The sequence below is a fragment of the Meles meles genome, chromosome 9, assembly GCF_922984935.1.
Source record: "Meles meles chromosome 9, mMelMel3.1 paternal haplotype, whole genome shotgun sequence".
Lineage (NCBI taxonomy): Eukaryota > Metazoa > Chordata > Mammalia > Carnivora > Mustelidae > Meles > Meles meles.
This window is the reverse complement of record NC_060074.1, coordinates 41332228-41347127: the sequence shown is the minus strand read 5'-3', so window position 1 is coordinate 41347127 and position 14900 is coordinate 41332228.

Sequence of the window (14900 nt, the reverse complement as noted above, 5' to 3'; positions counted from 1 at the left end):
TCGCCATGTTCCCTCCCATGTTTCGTGAAAAGTTTAATCTGAAAAGAAGATGGGGCAATCACACAAGGAGAAGAGGGGATGAGAAACTGAGAATCTTGATGGCATTGGAGTCCCTGGTTCCAGCCATTCCTGAAACTAACCCAGTTCTATTCTCCTCCCAGTCTGGTTGCTTAAACAAATGCATTACTGCATTTCACCAAATCTGGTTTACATTTTTTTTTTCCAGAGACAGTGAGAGAGACAGAGCATGCAAGCAGGGAGGCAGAGGGAGGGGGAGAGAGAGAATCCCAAGCCAGATCCATGCCCAGTGCAGAGCCTAATTCAGGGCTCGATCTCAGGACCCCAAGATCATGATCTGTGCCCAAATCAAGAATTGAATGCTTAACTGACTGAGCCATCCAGGCGCCCCTACGTTGGGTTTTTATTTCCTCTTGCCATCCAAGAACCCTCATTAATACATCAGACAAGCCCAAGAAAAGACTAGGGCTGGGCAGGCAAAATGGTAGGAACCCACAGGTGGGCACGAAATCAGGGTTGTCCCCTTGACAATCTTGATAAACACACTGCTCTTTTCACCATGCACTTTTGGTGTTAATCAGCACCCCATTTCCAGGCTTTTGGAGAAAAGTGTCTTGATCAGAAATCTCCTGAACTTCTGACAGAGTTCATCTCTGTTCTGAATAATAGTATTTGTTGGTGAGAGAAAATGTTCATAACTCAAATGTTACAATTAGAAATATCAGAATAGGGTGCCTGGGTGGCTCAGTTGGCTCAGGTCATGATCCTGGAGTCCCGGAGTCGAGTCCCACATCAGGCTCCCTGCTCAGCAGGGAGTCTGCTTCTCTTGCTGACCTCTCTCTTCTCATTCTCTCTCTCTCAAATAAATAAATAAAGTCTTTAAAACAACAACAACAATAACAGCAAAGAAATATCAGAATAGACCCGGAATATGGGAAAATACGGTTGCCTTATGTTAGATGTATTTTTTCTTCCCCCGCAACGGAAAGTGAAGGGACACCGTTTCAAACGGCACCATTGGTGAGACTCACGGGGTATCAACAGCTGAGCAGAGCCCCTCCCCACACTGCCTTCTCATGCAATAAAGCCACAGAGAAAGCAGGCAGCGGTGGAGAAGGGTTCTGACGAAGGAAATAAGTGAATATTGCCATGTCATAAGATATGGACCTTTGCTGAGGTATCAAGTGGACTTTTCATCTTTTAAAAACACCTAAAGTCAAAATAGCAGTCCATTCTGCAAATCCCAGGGCCTGGGAACTGTCTCTGGGAGGCAGATTCTCCAAATAAGGAGGACCCAGCCAGGGACACAGTGTCCAGCAGGCACGGAGCACAGGACTGACCACTCTGTGGTGTGTGACTCACATGCATGCCAGCATTTTGTCCTGCACCTCTTCTTTCCAATAAGGAATTTTTTCTATCCCATCGTGTGCATGGGACTTTGGGCTCCTAAACTTTCCCACAGTTAAATTGCAAAGCTCCCACAGTCTTGTCCAAGACTGCACGTGGACACATGGTTTCTCCAACCACCTGGGTAACCCCTGAACCGCCCTTGCTTCCCAGGCAGTGTGGGGCAGTCCAGTCCAGGGCAGAACGATCGAGCTTGGGAAGGCCATGCAGGATTGTGGAAAATGTTCCATTGTCTTTCCCCGCAGGGTCCAGTGATCCCTCCGGCCCATGCAGAGTCAGCCAAGAGCTGGAGATTCGGAAAGGGCTCCTCTGGTCTTTCCAGCTTGCCTCTGAGATCTCCCGTGGGCCTGGACCCTGCCCTGGACCTTGGGCGTAGCACCACGTGGTCACACCCTGGTGGGCAAAGTGGCGCATAACGGCTCGTCCACAGTCTCTCTCTTGTGTCACTCTCTCCCTCTGTCTCTGTCTCTTTCTCTCCCTCTCTCCTTCCAGTTTCTTTAATTCTCTTTACCCCTTTTCTCCCAAAGCCCCATCTCCTTGGGATCCAACCTGACCTCCACCTCCGTGAAATGGTAGGAACCTACAGGTGGGCACGAAGTTTTGTTTTTCAACCATTCTCAGCTCCATCTCACTTAGGAGTGTGTGTTGAGGCCAGCGTTAGGGACCCCTCTGCTGTGCTCGGGGCTGGAGTAATGGGGAAAGATCTCATAGACAGATCTTCAATTCTTTTTTTTTTTTTTAAGGTTTTATTTATTTATTTGACAGACAGAAATCACAAGTAGAGAGGCAGGCAGAGAGAGAGGAGGAAGCAGGCTCCCTGCTGGGCAGAGAGCCCGATGTGGGGCTCGATCCCAGGACCTTAGGATCATGACCTGAGCTGAAAGCAGAGGCTTTAACCCACTGAGCCACCCAGGCGCCCCAGATCTTCAATTCTTGCTAGGGACTCTCCTATGACTTGTTAAACTCTAAGGGTATCTTTGTCCTTGCAGGTCTATTACAGAAACCCTGCCCCACTCTACACCTGCTACTTTACCCTTCAGTTACCAGCTTGTACACGCAAGAAGGCAAGTTAAGGTATGGTCTGCAGATTTGTAAACCTGAGCATCAAGGACTAGTTTATACGGGGAATTAGAAGGACAAGCAGCCTTAAGTCAGCGCTCTGGCGTCAACCATACTAGCCTCTTGCGGAAGTTAGGAGGATTTCGACTGCAGGCAACAGAAACCTTAACCTGCAACTTAAACCAGGGATCACCCACCAATCTAGCTCACCTTCTGTTTTGGTACAGCTTTTAAGGGGAGGAGTTTCGCATTTTTAAACTAAAGAAGGGCCTGGGTGTCTGACCTTTGAACTTGTGCCTCTCAGCTCCCCCACTGGGGAAGAGTAATTGACTTACAACCCCAGCAGCTGTGCTCTGAATCCACCCGGACATCTGAGCTGTCCATGCCACCCTCGGACGCCCCAGCCAGTGACGGAGCATCACAGGGGACCTTCTGAGACACGGAAGACTCCTCTTCTGCCTTTGCCTCTAGGGTGCTGTCATGGACTGAAAGTGCCTTCGGGAATTTCATGTGTTAAAGCCCTACCCACCATTGTGATGGTATTTGGAGGCAGGACCTTTGGAAGGTCATGAGGGTGGAGCCCTCATGAACGGGATTAGTGCCCTTTCAGAAGGGACACCTGAGGAGGCACCTGGCTGGCTCAGTCAGAAGAGCATGTGACTCTTGATCTTAAGGTCATGAGTTTGAGCCCCACATAGGGTATAGCAATTACTTAAATAAAATTTTAAAAATATACATATATATATATAAAGATGAGACACCTGAGAGATGATCTCTCTCTCCTCATGGCTGTCTACAAACCCAGAAGAAGGCCCTGGCCAGACATAGAATCTCTAGAACCTTGATCTTGGACTTCTCAGCCTCCAGAGCTACAAGAAATCAATGTCTGCTATTTAAGCACACAGCCCCCTCACCCCCACCCCCCAGTCTGTGGTATCCTGTTATTGCTGCCTGAGCTGATGAAGACAGACACCCCATTGGCCATGAGAGGACCAGCCTTGTCCAGCGCCCCTCCCATCTTCCCCCACAGGCATCCCCTTCAATACATTTCTCGTGTCAAGTTCCCCTTGTCATGTGCTGCTCCGGGAACCAAAGGAGGAATCCCAGGACCAGGAGAAGGCTGGGGAAGGGAGGAGCTTCCAACTCTCCTGGAGACGTTTGAGGGGTCCTGCCCCTTCCCAAGTCCACTTCTCTTTCCCTCTGATAACATCGTGGGTCTGGCGGCTAAGATTCTACCACATCACTGGGCCTTTCTACCACTCCACTCTTTGGACCAGCCATGAATGCAGACCCAAGGGGGGGTCTCATTCCGTTTCCAGAGTTTTTAATGTGGGGAGCTAGAGCTCAGGGTCTGGAGCAGCATGCCAAGAAAAGGCGAAGCCAGACCAGGAATGGGCCAAAGAGCCTTATGTGGACAGGAGCAAGGACGAGGTGGGCCGAGGAAGGGTCCAGAGAGAGCAGGGCCCAGGATGGAGCTGCCCTCCCCCTGACAGCCCAGCGTCTGCTCTTCCTCAGCTCGTTTCTCTTCTTGTAATTAGAAAGCTTTGACTAAAATGGAAATTTAGAACTTTAGGTCAGGAAAACCCCTTAGATGTAATTCCATCACAGAGGCTACAAGCAGAAGATGCCCATCCTGTCCTGCTTGCCTTTGCCAGGATCTGAGGAAACGAGCCGCTGTATGTCCTGGAAGAAGCCAGAGTGCTACACCAGGTCCTAGATGACAGTGAGTGTGTGGGGAGGACTCCCGGCAGAGGGAAAGGGGTCTCTCCGAGCCCTTTCTCAGGCCCTGACTCATGACTGGAGCTTACAGCCCCTCATGCTGCAGTGTGGGATATCCTCCTGGCCACACCCTATGGTGACCTCTCAGGCAAGACCAAGAGAGCAGGTCTCCTGCATGGGGGTAAGTGGGTGGAGCCTTCTCTGCCCCTCCCCACAGCGATCCTGGATTCCCATTTGGGGTGATTTCACAACATCCCTAAGATTGATGCATAGGGATTTGCTTTCCCTTCCGGTGACTAAACAGCACATGTCAGTTCATTTTTCCAAAGCAAATGAAGTCTGGGTGGCTATTTTTGGGGGTAGTAAGGGAAGACCTCTGCTACAGAAGCACCACCTTCAAAAACTGGAAATGGCCAGTGACCTGGTAAGCAGGGTTCCCGCTGAAAATTAAAAACAAAAAACCCATAGGGCTGGTTTCAAAAGACCTCCCTTCCCTGAATTTCAGATTATTTTGGTGGGACGGGGTCCCAGTAGAGTTCTAACTTTAGCAGGTCAAAGATGATGAAGATAGCAAAGTCTCTGGAAACAGCTGGCTACACACTTTCCATCGGCTGCCTCCCCTGTACCTTCCACATGCACTGTAGAAAGTTCTTTGTGACCACATCTTTGTCAGTTTGGGTAGTACAGTAGAAAAAAAATTCACTAGATAGATGATCATCGTATCTGACTATTGTTTTACTTTGCATTTCTTTGGCAAAATGGAACATTTTCTCATCTATTTGTGTATTTGTCATCCATTCTCTGGGTAATACATCTGTCTACGTTCTTTGCCCATTTTGTCCAGGCAAGGAGAAAAAAATTTCCTATGTGTTGTTTTGGGTTGGGGGGGAAGGCTAGGAAGACTTGATTTTTTTTTTAATGCTTTTCAGGATTTGTCCCAGTTACCTTTTTTGTCAAGCAGATAGAATGTAGTTATCGACAACCTGGTCACTGGACTTCTGAGAACATGCGTTAGGAAGTGTCCTCCCAGGAAGTCGTGAAAATGCCTCACTTCCTGTTTGTGAAACATCATGTGTCTTTGAATGAGAAGTTCTGCTAAGTAAGGGATTATCATGGGGGAGAGGGGTCACAGTTTTCCGAAGCCGAAACTCCTAAGGGGGCGTACAGACCAGGTTATTTCAGAAGGGCAAGTAAAATTTAAGTCCCCAGCAGAGCAGCTGTGTTGGGCGGGACACAGAGCACATTGTAATGGCGACTTTATATTCATTTGGATCCCCAAATGGTATCATCCGTGTATTCCTGGAGGCAGGGGTACCCCCTCCTGTAGGCCCCAGTGGGTATAAGCATGTAGAGGTGTAGGGCCTACATGCTTAAGGACTGACTAGAGCCCTTGGGGCATCATCTGCTGCTTTAGGCTCTTGACCTCCTCTTTGCTTTGGGTCAGGACCCCTTCAAGACTTAATGAATTCAGTGAGCATTTATTAAATGCCTAATATGTGCCAGGCATTATTTTAGGTGCTAAGGTTAGACCAGTGTTTCTATCCTTAAAGAGTTGTCCGTCTCATGGGGAGAGATGAGCCGAAAAGACTGGGCTTACTAAAGAAGTGAATTATGTGCATGTGGGCGATGAGAGCTATGCATGAAAGGACAAAGTGGACCAGAGTGAGGATGAGGGTGAGGGGGTTCGGGTGCAGTTCACACATCGATAGGGAGGCAGGAATGGACCTCACTGAGAAGCTGAGATTTTTAGCAAAGACCAGAAGGAGATGAGGGAGTTATCTAAGAGGCTATTGGGGAGGGGGTGTGGGGATGGGGAGTTTTCGGGCCGAAGTTTCAGCTACAACAGTCTCTGTAGCAGGTGCAATTGGAGCTCACCCAATGCTCTGTACCATCTGGGGCACCCAGCCCCTTGTTGTAGCAGGTGTTGGCTCCTAAAGGTTCACACATGTCCCCTTCTCTGGAGGATTACCCTAGGCCAACCTCCTTTCTTGGAAATGCCTGGGAGGTAGCCAATGACTGACTGATAGGAGGGGGCCCTAACCTAGCATAGGATTATCTCCATGAAGTGGAGTTCGTTCCTTCCCAAGCTCCCGGTGGGACAGGCTTAGGCTAGACGTCTTCAAAAACTGCCATCTGCCTAACTTCTTCCTCTGACCTATCTTGATTCCCTCACCACTTCTCCTGATTCCCTCACCACCTCTCCATAAATCCCTTGCATGAGAATCCCAGTCTCCGGCTCTGCTCCTAGGGAGCCCAGCCCAAGGAAGCCCTAAGGCCAGAACTTGATTGATATGTCTGAAAACCAGCAGGGAAGCCATTGTGACTAAAGCAAACCTCCCCAGGAAACATACAAATACAGACACATTGACCTACAACTCTGCGGGAGACACTACAGAAGCAGATTCCGAGCAATAGTATTCCTTGTGCCCTGCCTGAGGGCCGATAACCCTGCACGTTGACTTCTTCATACACCATCCCTTTCTCCAAGAAAGGGTTGGGAGGGTACCTTCTCACACAGAACTTTCTGGTTTCAATTAGGAAACCTGCCTACTTGCCTCTTTTCAAAGTTGCTTTCCTGGAAAATTACTGACTCCATTTCCTATCAACTGAATTGTGTCCCCCTCAAAATTCATGTGCTGAGTCCCTAATCCCCCAGGGATTAAGGGACTGTAAGTGGAGAAGGGCTTTCAGGAGACGACTAAAGTTAAATGTGGTCCTAAGTGTGGGGGCCTTAAACTGGTAGGAATGTCGACCTTCTAAAAAGAAGAGGAGGAGAGAGACCTCTTTCCCTCGCTGCCATGCATGTGAAGACACCCAGAAAACTGCTCTCTGCAAACCAGGAAGTGGGCTTTCACCAGAAACTGAACAGTATGGTATTTTCTTATGACAGCCTGAGCAGACCATCAAAACTACAAAACCATCCCCACTGCAAAAGGCATAAGGAAATCCTAGGGGATTTGTGAGGATCATGCTTCTGATCCTTGGCAAACAGTTCCAGCAGCAACTCTGCTCAGCTCCAGGGAGCCAAGCCAGGGGACCCTGGGCCCTTGATAGAGGGTTTGAAAATTGGAGGCAACGCAGGACTCAACTTGTTTTTTTCTATTTTCACACATAACCAAAAGATGGAAGCATTGTAAAGGTCTGGAGATAGAGAGACGGAGGAAAGGTTTTCTTAGAATTTTAATCATTTCCTGTGTCGCTGCTGTTCTGTGAATGCAGAGAAATCTCCTCTCGCATAGAAAATTAATTCTGAGAGGTAATTAGTTTATTTCTTATGAAAAATGTTTAACCCACCTCCACACATCCTGGCAATACAACCGAACTCCTGACAAGGAGTTGGAAAGAATGCATTTGAAGACGGAAGATACGGCTTGGAGACTCAGTTTTCTACCTTTCTTCTGTGATCTTTGCCAAGTGCCCTGACTTCTCTGAACCTCAGTCCTTTCTCTATAAAATATGGGTAAGACTCACTCTATGGCGTCATGAGGATCAAGCAAAGAACACATATAATAGTACATTTTTCTTTGGCCCCAAAGGCATCTAGGATTACCCTTTCTGAGCAATCTTTGAGCTAGTAACCTGCTAGATATTCATGAACTTATTCTGTGATTGGACTGTTATGGGGTCAGGCCAAGAGAAGTCCAAGAGCTGGAAGCATCCAGCCAGGGGAGGATGCCAAGGTTGGGAGTCTGCCCATCCAGGAAAAATGGACTAGTTACTTCACTAGCTATATCAGTATCACCTGGGAAGTTGATTGAAATGCATGTTTCTGTTTTTGTCTCTCCCTTGCTCTAGGGACTACTGAATCAGATTCTCTATGGGTGGCCCCAGAGCCTACATTTTGAAGGGGTGTCCTCAGGTTATCTTTTTGTACCTCTAAGTTTTGGGTTTTTTTTTTTTAAGATTTTATTTATTTATTTGTCAGAGAGAGAGAGAGAGAGAGAGAGAGGATGCAAGAAGGGGAAGCAGCAGGCAGAGGGAGAGGCAGTCTTCCCGCTGAGCAGGGAGCCCAATATGGAACTTGATCCCAGGACCCTGGGATCATGACCTGAGCCTAAGGCAGACGCTTAACCCACTGAGCCACCCAGGCACCCCATGTACCCCTAAGTTTGAGAAGCATGGTTCTAGTGTTCTAGCAGAACTACTCTGGATTGTACAGTCACTAACAGGTTACTGTAGATTTCGTACCTAAGTTATAAGTGATCGTTTTGAATGGTCTGTTTAGAACAGCTTGCAGTATAAATCTGTTCCCCATAATAAGCAGTATTTGTAGGCTATTTATTGACCAAAAAAAACTTGGAGCTTATCCTATATCATCAAGGATAAGTAATTAGATTATGTAAATGATTCCTCAAGTCATTTATTATTGTGTACATCTGTCCAATTAGGGTGATTTAAGAGGAACAACTGAAAACACTTTTTGCATGTATTCATGAAGGTCAAGTACATAAAAGATTAGGAAAGACCCACAGTGGTACTTAGAATTGCAGCATAATCAAGACTGTTGCTTTATGAGGTCTGATTTTTGTTTTGCTGCTTGCCGGTCTGATGCCAAGATGCACATCCAATTAAATGGCAACGAGCTGTACATTGCAATGAACGAGAGCAAAGGTTCACTTAAATTTAGCATTCTGACTTCATTAAAATTTTTTATGCTAGCACATAGAACATGCTGTGAAAACGAAATCACAGAATGACATAAAACAACCCCTCTGTCATCTAGGAGTCTATATTTAGAATCATTTCTAAATGTTTCTGCACCACTGGGACTGTGCAAAAGATTTTCCCTTTCGTGGTGTTATATTATGAACCAGAACCAAAAATTTAAGATGGCTAGTTTTAATATTTTTTGTTAACACCAGATTGTTGGATGGTATAATGCCAGAGGCAAGAGAGAATGGGTAAAAACCTGTTGTCCATATGCTGCAGGATGAATAATAATTTCCTGCGTGGAAACAAGGAGAGACGGAGCCTCGAAAACCAAAGATTGTATGAAATCTACTATCTCAGGGCGGTGCTCAGTGAGCGCAGGGACCCAGGGCTGGACGTCTGACCTGGCACACCTCGTGGGTGCTGTGTCCCTGGGTCTTCTAAGCTAGGACTCCCAGAACCCAATTATGTTGAGAAAGGCTCTATCAACAAGCTTCTGGGTACAAATAGTGATAGCTACCATGTATCAGTCATGATCTTCACTTTTCATTCATCATTTCCAAGTGTACCCCTATGTATATGTACTACCCTTCTTGCAAATGACGGAGAAGAAAACTAGCCTCAACTAACAGCGAAGTCAGGATTGAAGCCGGCTCTGAGCCCAAACCATTCCCTGCTTTGTTACACCACATTGCTTCCTTTGTGCATGACTATGTCCTGCACTTTGAACAGCATTTCCCCCAGACGTGATGCCTTGACCAGCGGCATCACCTTGATCTGGAATGTTTGCTGGAATTCAGATTCCCAGGCACCATCCAGACCAAGGGCACCTGGTGCTCTGGCAGGCCCAGGGACATGCATTCCCACAGCTTCTACGGACGATGCTTACCCATAGCCGTTTGAGTGTTATTCTTTTCGATGAATCCAGAGGAAGCATGAGATAGAGGAGCTGCCCTTCATGCGTCTACACACCAGCTGGAGAGCGCAGCCCCCGGGGAAACCAAAGCGAAACCTTCCATTTACTTTTGCATCGTTTGCAGCAAATTGTGAAATCCCAGCCTGTCTTCCACCTGGCGCCCAGCGTGCTTTTGAACCACCCTGCTTTGTGATCAGGTGGTATTTACTTGAGGAATCAAATCCTCATATTAACATAAGCAAAACATAATTAGAAAAATCTGTTATAAAAACCATTCTGCTTTCCAAGCCAAATATGAATTACTTTGGAGTAAGTCATGCCAAGAATCCCACTCCATTAGCTCCTGTAATTAACAGCGGCTGTCATGCCAATGACTGTCAATGTCTCTTTCTCTTAATTGTTTGCATATGTGGCCCCCTCCCCACGCCCTCCCGTCCTTTACTCCCAGTGTATGTATAGTTTGAAAGAGTTGCCATCAAAGGATGATCTAATTCATTTTTGTAACAAGTTGTACTGATTTGGCTGTTTTGCCCACTCTCCTGCTCCTCCATTCTCTGCCCTTCTCAGTGCGCCCCTTGTGTGGAAGCTGACCCTTAACAGACACTGCTGCTTCCTGGGCTCCCTTGCCCTCTGGCCTCTGCTTGGTTTGGGTAAGGGGAGAAGTAGCAGGGGACAAAAGAGGAGACAAAGGAGTTAGAGGTGCCTTTAAGCCATGCCCTTCTCTGCTGTTCCTGGTCCCTTTTATGGCCACTGTGTCTAGCAGGGGCCCCTCCTTCTGGCGCCAAATCTCACTGTCTTGGATAACAAGGAACCTCGGGAAGGTAGTGGCTTCTTGCTGTGACTGGTCCGTGGGTGTCTCAACATCCTTCCCTGGTTCTCTGCAGTCTGCCTGTGCCTCTGTAAACAGGGTCTTCATTAAGCTCTCCCCTGGGTGTGCCCTCTCCCTATACATTCAGGGATTCATTCATTCACTGAATTCATACATTCCATGCTTTCATTTACATTCATAGGTTATGTGCATGCAAAGATGTCAAGTCTATCCAGAATACTGGCTCAACTCGCAAATATAATTACTGTGTGAACTCTTGGATTTATTTTCAAATATATAAACATACCACATATACACACACACATATATATACAGCTAATCCTTGACCAACATGGGGTTGGAGCTGCCAAACCTCCTCACGCAGTCAGAATTCCACACGTAAGAGCGCCTGGGTGGCTCAGTCAGTTAAGCGTCTGCCTTCAGCTCAGGTCATGATCCCAGGGTCCTGGGATCGAGTCCCACATCAGGCTTCTTGCTCAGTGGGGAGCCTGCTTCTCCTTCTCCCCTGTCCCTCGTCCTCCACTCATTCTCTCTCTCTCTCAAATAAATAAATACATAAAATCTTGAAAAAGAAAAACCACTGGTAACTTTTTGCTCCCCCAAACTCAAATAGCCTAGTGTTGAGTGGAAGCCCTACCAACAACATAAACAATCAATTAACACCTATTTTGCATGTTACATGTATTACATACTATCTTCCTACAGTAAAGTCAGCTAGAGAGAAGAAAATATTAACAAATCGTAAGAAACAGAAAATACGTTTATAGTACTCCATTGTATTTATAAAAAGAAAATCTGTGTTTAAGCGGACACACGCAGTTCAAGGGTCAGCATGAGAAATAGTAAAGAATCACAACTGACCCCCTCCCACCTTCCCTGGGCACGAAGACTTTGTTGGTTCCATTGAGGAAACCGACAATGGATGGAGCCCAGGGAAAGGGAACACATGAGCATCTAAGTGTAACTTGATGTAAAAAGGACTACAGGTGGGGTGCTTGGATGGCTCAGTTGGTTGGGTGTCTGCCTTCAGCTCAGGTCATGATCCCACGGTCCTGGGATCGAGTCCTGCACTGGGCTCCTTGCTCAGTGGGGAGCCTGTTTCTTCCTCTACCTGCCGCTCCCCCTGCTGGTGCGTTCTCTCTCTCTGACAAACAAATAAAACAAAATGTTTAAAAAAAAGGGGGGGGCGCCTGGGTGGCTCAGTGGGTTAAGCCTCTGCCTTCGGCTCAGGTCATGATCTCAGGGTCCTGGGATCCAGCCCCGCATCGGGCTCTCTGCTTGGCAGGGAGCCTGCTTCCTCCTCTCTCTCTCTCTCTGCCTGCCTCTCTCCCTACTTGTGATCTCTGTCAAATAAATAAATAAAATCTTAAAAAAAAAAAAAAAAAGGGACTGGAGGTGCTAAAACCAAGAGAACAGAATGAGGATGACTGGGCATCTGTCTGGGCGGAGGGAGAGGGAGGGTAGAGGGGAAGAAGGAGGGGGAGGAAGGAGAAAGAGGAGGGGGATGGGGTTGAGGAAAGGAGGAGGGAGAAGAGGAGCGGGAGGGAGAGATAAGCAGCAGGATACCCTGATCTTTGGAGAAAACTGGCAAGGAGGATGTTGAGAAAGCTTCCTGGGGCTTACACGGCCCAGTTATGAGCAACATTTCTCTTTAAGGCCACGGGGTTTTAAAACATGTCTGTGAGTTTTTTGATACTTTCCCATCAAAAGGTGGAGTCTAATTGTCTTCTCCTGGAATGTGGACTTATTTCAAACGGAACATAGCACAGTGATTCTGCAGGACTCCAGAGGCTTGGTCATAGGTGTTCCTGCCACCACTGAAGTCCCAGCTGACAGCCAGCATCTGCCACCAGGTCTATGAACGGATGCTACTGCAACAGTCCCAGCCCCCAGCCTGGTCTTCAAGCTCAGCCAATAATGGTGATGGAAGCTGGGACAAGCTGTTTCCAACAAGCCCTCCCCAAATTGCAGCTCTGCGAGCTGAATGAGTATTGTTGTTTAAAGCCACTCAGTTTTGGGGTGGTTTGTTATGCGGCAATAGATGGCTTGCTCGAAAGTTGTTTTGTTTTGTTTTTTTGGGTTTTTAAAAAAGGATTTATCTCTTTGTTTTCAGGAGTGGTGAGGGGCAGAAGGAGAGATAGTTTTAAGCAGAGTCCACCCTGAGCACAGAACTCAACGAGGAGCTCGAGTTCACAACTCCAACATCATGACCTTAGCCAAACCAAGAGTCAGACGCTTAACCAACTGAGCCACTCCAGCACCCGGAGGCACAGAGCGTTTATGGTTAGACTTGTATGGTTTAAGCTGGCCTTTGAGTGGCCCTGCATTTATCAGGGACAAGGAGAAGGTACCCAGAGGTACCAGATACTAGAATTTTCTTTTTTCTTAATCCTCCAGGAGCTTTTGAAAAACCCTTCTTAAGAAGAGTTGTATACGTAACATGACAAGCCCTGGGAGCCTAGCATGTAGGAGGTGCTTCAGAAATTTATATTTTGGATGAGCAAATAAGCCAGATGGGGAGTGGGATCCTAGGGGGACACTTCAGTAACCATAGCCATTAAAGGTGGGTTTTGATGCTTCAAACGCACTTGTTTGGCTCAGAACCTGGATGAGTGGATAAACGCAAATTTGCATTGGAGCTCATTTGCTCGGTATACCTGAGAAGGAAGCCAGGAGATGTCTCCACGGTGTTATCTATATGTAGGAAGGAGGGAAAATGGGTTTAAAAGCTAGTAGTGGAATTTTTCAGAGAGAAAACTATCTTTTTGTAGCAGAACATCTTGGAGGATCATGGTTATTATGAGGAGCTGACCCCCAACGCATGGGCAGGATGGGCTTTCAAGGAGACACAGAACCACGTTCTGCCTAGTAGGACAAAGCAAGAAGATTGCGGAGAGTGAGAGCAAGTGTGGGGGTCAGGGAGGTCCCAGAGAAAGTAGCTCAGAGAAGAATTGGCTAGGTGACTGAAGAATTCCAAGAACAAACATGTTGAATAGTTATTTGTAAGTTTTAGCTGTGATGTTCTGTGTTGGAGAAATCATTCATTGCCCCACATTTTCCCTGAAGTCTGTCTTACATGCGGACTTGCCTTGGTGCTGTTTGATGGAGTGAAAAGATCAGGGCAAGGTCCGGCACGGGACAGAAAAGGGTCAAAGGAGCGCCTGGGTGGGTCAGTGGGTTAAAGCCTCTGCCTTCAGCTCAGGGTCCTGGGATCGAGTCCTGCATTGGGCTCTCTGCTCAGCAGGAAGCCTGCTTCCCCGCCCCCTCTCTGCCTACATCTCTGCCTACTTGTGACCTCTGCTTGCTTGTTTTTGTCCCTGCCGGGCTTTATCTTAACATATAATGTATTATTTGTTTCAGGGGTACAGGCCAACACAGTCATATTTTAACGAAATTAAGAGAAAAGAAGGGTCTTTCCTACTTCTCCACTTTCAATGCTTTTCATTGTTTCCTGAAGATTTGAGTTTCTACTTTCTGTCATAATCCATCAGCCTCAAGACATTCCCTTAGCATTTTTTTGCATGCCTTTATTTCACCTTAATTTTTTTAAAGACTTTATTTACTTATTTGAGAAAGAGAGAGAATGAGAGAGAGAGAACATGAGAAAGGGGAGGGTCAGAGGGAGAAGCAGACTCCCTGCTGACCAGGGAAACTGATGTGGGACTCCAGGACCAGGACCTGAGCTGAAGGCAGTCGCTTAACCAGCTGAGCCACCCAGGTGCCCTTCACCTTAATTTTTGAAGTATCTTTTGACCCAGACTAGAATTCTGGGGTTGACTTTTTTTTAAGATTTTTTATTTTTTATTCATTTATTTGACAGAGAGAGAGATCACAAGTAGACAGAGAGGCAGGCAGAGAGAGAGAGAGAGAGAGGGAAGCAGGCTCCATGCTGAGCAGAGAGCCCGATGCGGGACTCGATCCCAGGACCCTGAGATCATGACCTGAGCCTAAGGCAGCGGCTTAACCCACTGAGCCACCCAGGCGCCCTGGGGTTGACTTTTTAAAAATGTCTATTTCTCTGTTGAGATTATAGATAGATAGATAGATAATAGAGATATATAATACTCCTAAATATATATATTACATATATATTAAGTATATATGTATTTTATAAAGATACTAGATGAAAATATATAATATATAAAGATATATATTCTAAAGTTTTTATATATATACACACACACATTTTAAGGGTATTATATATCTATATCTATACACTAAGAGTATTTTTCCTTTTTTTTTTTTAAAGATTTTATTTATTTATTTGACAGAGAGAGAGAGACAGTGAGAGAGGGAACACAA